General features: G+C 44.6%; 1 protein-coding gene across 2 annotated transcripts in view; it reads left to right on the top strand.

The window, feature by feature from the left end:
* Positions 1–3,041: 3,041 nt before the first annotated feature.
* LOC125288230 (protein Shroom2-like) overlaps positions 3,042–3,662 on the top strand; it is a 22,450-nt gene continuing 21,829 nt past the window's right edge. For both annotated transcript variants that reach the window (XM_048234412.1, XM_048234416.1), the window contains exon 1: positions 3,042–3,157. The gene's annotated coding sequence lies outside the window, so the exon portion shown is untranslated. The remainder of the gene's footprint in view (positions 3,158–3,662) is intronic.

A 3,662-nucleotide genomic window follows, 5' to 3' on the forward strand; every position in this document is an offset into this window, starting at 1 on the left:
TATCCATAACGTAGAGCCATTATCGATAGCAAGGAACAACATTCTACAAGCTACAGTGTGATAGGAGTCCTACTGCATTTTACAAAAACGCAAGATAACCAAGACAACGGTGTGGAAAATGTGAGTAAAAGGATATATGTTAGGGCGGTATTAATAGGCACAGGAAGGAAAGGCATGGTATGAGTGAGATAGTTGTTGTTGACATTTTTTACTACTCCTTACAATTAGCCTGGCCATGAGTCACCATCAGTGTGACCTGTGTGTGTGTGTGTGTGTGTGTGTGTGTGTGTGTGTGTGTGTGACACGGACCCGTCCAGACGGTCTTGTGCCATGACTCACTCCGAGCTGAGCTCACAGTCTCTCTCTGTTACTGTAGCTGTTGGTGGCTTTGGTGAGTGTGCATGACCCCTCATAAGGGTCAGCAGGAATTGTGCAACTGTTACAGTTACCCATGCGGCTCTCAAATCAGCCCCCAGCTCCTCGGCTTAGATGCCTGTTTTTGTTCCTTTTGTGTTTTTTTTGTTTTTGTCTGTATGTTGAAGCTGTCAGGATGTTTTGCTACCGCTAGGAGCAAAGAGAGAGACAACACTGTTTCGCCTGTGTGTGTGTGTGTGTGTGTCTGTCTATCTGTGTGTGTGTGTGTGTGTGTGTGTGTGTGTGTGTGTGTGTGTTTGTGTCTGTGTGTGTCTGTGTGTGTGTGTGTGTGTGTGTGTGTCCAAAAAAGGCCTTTACTCTCTGTGTGAGCGTGCAGCAATGACAGCTACACAAAAGGAGGCTTAAGGGTAAAGCATTGTCTGAGTGGAGTGTGTATGTGTGTGTGTGTGCGGGTGTAGGGGTGGGGGGTGGCCGGGCCAGCTGAAGTTCTCTCTGTCCTCTCGGTGTTGTTTGAGTCCCAGTGGTGGTGTGGTGTACCTCTGGGGTGTGTGTGTGTGCGGGAGTACGAGTTCCACCAGGTCACTCAGGGTGATACACGTACAGACTGGTCACTCAGGGAGATACACCTGATTGGATTTCACCTGTTTTCATCTGCAGACAGGCAACTCTGCATGATTATGGCATTGAGAGTTTCAATATGCTGTTGTGTTGCACCATAACACGCACTCATGAGTGGACAGAGTTATTTTGATCTCACTGCCGTTCTGTTGACTGGTTTCATTTCTCCTGTTTTCATACACAGCCAGTCAAAGTGTAGAAAAGTAAGAGACCGCACACAGGGGCTGGATGATATCAAAATCGTATTAAAAGTGCCGGAAAATCTTCCAGGCCATGAAACAAAAAGTAACAAACGTTTCAGGCCTAGCCCATCATCTGTGTTCCCAGTTTGAAAAAAAATAATAAAACACTGACTGAACTTTTTTTTGGAGCTGCGCACCGGGCGAAACATCTTCTATTAGACTAAAGGCGCAGACACCAATTCTACTTTCATACACAGGCAGGCACCTATGCAGGATCATGAGACAATTAATTCATTCAATGACCAGACTGTCGACGATTGAACTGATTAATTGGTAGCTAATCAAGAGCATTATAATGACACAGACTTCAGTCTGGTATGTCTGGAGCCATGAGACAGTTGTGCAGCTATGCAGGATGGAGTAATAGTGATTAATAGTAGCGATAACAGGGAATAATAGCCTAGAGGTTTGGGGAGACTAGAGGTTTACAGGTGCATTCTGTCACAGCATCACGAGCGCTTATGATAGAGTGGACTTGGGTTCCCCTGATGTATATCACATGGATTTGATCTCACCTGCCGTACACTGTTTGTTTGTTGTGTGATTAGGAAAAAGGTTGGGGTGACTGAGGTCGTTCCTTTGCCTGAAGCCTGAAGCCTGAAGCGTTCTCTAACGGAACCGGCTTCTGTTCTTCTCTGAGCCTTGATATCCAGTTGCCTTTAAAAATGCATGAGGTCCTCTGGGTCTGCATGCCTTTGAACAAATTAAGCTGTTTTCTCTCTCTCTCTCTCTCTCTCTCTCTCTCTCTCTGTGTGTGTGTTTGTGTGTGTTCTCACCAAATTATCTGAGTTTGTACTCCATTCATATTTAAGGGTCAGAAAATTGATCCAGCTGTTTTGTTACTTGTTTTGGCTGTATTTATTCACTAAATCAGCCCACAGTCATCCTCGTGAAATTACAATGTGAAGTACGCCATCTTGTGGCCACAATTTCAGTGTTTAGTGAAGATAGCAAAACATTATATGCAGACTCAAAGGCTTCATTTTTATTGTGTAATTACCACATAGATCGATGTTATGTTATGACAGACAATATTATAGTCAAATTATAGTCAAATGATTCAGATAGACATCAGCTTGACATTATCTCAATTTCCACAGAGATGCATCTTGTATGTTTTTGAAATGATTGGCTGTACTGTAGTAATTCAGAGTCAGAGACTGTGTGTTGGCACATACAGTGGTTGTAAACTGGCTGAATGGTAAACATTAACAGTTTAAACAATTAAATTAAACAGAATGGTAAACAGAATAATTAATCCAGAGCTGAGTTACTATGTGCATATGCATATTCACACACACACACACACAATGGTAAACAGAACGATTAATCCAGAGTTACTACGTGCATATGCCTCATAGACTCATGCCACCTGAATGCTTTTTTGCGCTGGTGGCTAAGAATGTGAATCCAATTACTACCGGTAAAGCCCCGATCACCGGGCAGCTTAAAGTGGACGTGGCCCAAGCAAAGTGTCAGAAAGGGAGACCCTTGTGTGTGTGTGTGTGTGTGTGTGTGTGTGTGTGTGTGTGTGTGTGTGTGTGTGTGAGTGAGTGTGCAGCCTAATTCAGAACTGCCCCTGTTCTATTTTCATAAAATACTTTTTTTCTGTGGAGAAAAATGTGGCATGACGTGTCCGGCTTTGTGACGGATTAACAGTGATGTGTTAAGTTGGTCCTGTCGTCCCCCTCTGGCCGGTCAGAAGTGGATGAGTCCGCTGCCTAGGTGAGTTCCCATCAGCCGTGCGAGTGCGAGTTGATTGACTGAGGGGGCGGCAGGCCATTGTATTGTGGAGCTTTTTGGACGGCAGACAACCCAGCTGAACGGAGGCAAGTTTGGGGGGCTTCCTGTGTGTGTGTCTATGTGTGTGTGTGACTCATGGACTATGGAGCTCTCCGGAGTGACGAGCTGTTTTAGATAAGGTATGTTACAGTTCACTTTTATTTGTGCCTCATTGTATTTGCCTTATAGGACTGAATCATAATCTTTAAACAGCCTTCAGTTTTCCTGTAAAACTATCAAGCTGCTTTTCCTCTCTGTGTGTATGAGATAAGCTATGGACTGTGAGCCGTTGGGCCTAGTGATAGCTGACTCCTTTGGAGCCATTGGATATGTAACATACAGCAATGTAATGCAATAGTGACTCATTCAATGTTTGCTGTTGCCTTCCGCATTGATACAGTCATACAATAATGTCCTACATATTTAAACTCTGCGCTCTGACTGTGTGTCACTGTGCCTTTGGAATGGAGCGCTCTACTTCAGCTGTGTGTGGTACTGATGAGGGGTTAAGTGGTAAAGCATCACTGTCGTTTCCGTGGTTATGGTGAGGTATCCCTTCAGGAGATCCACTGTGGTGGGCCAGAGATGTTGTCCTTGATGGCCAGGCCAGGGGCAGGTGTTACATCATGAGCTGGTGAAAGGAGA

The sequence above is a fragment of the Alosa alosa genome, chromosome 23 (assembly GCF_017589495.1).
Source record: "Alosa alosa isolate M-15738 ecotype Scorff River chromosome 23, AALO_Geno_1.1, whole genome shotgun sequence".
Lineage (NCBI taxonomy): Eukaryota > Metazoa > Chordata > Actinopteri > Clupeiformes > Clupeidae > Alosa > Alosa alosa.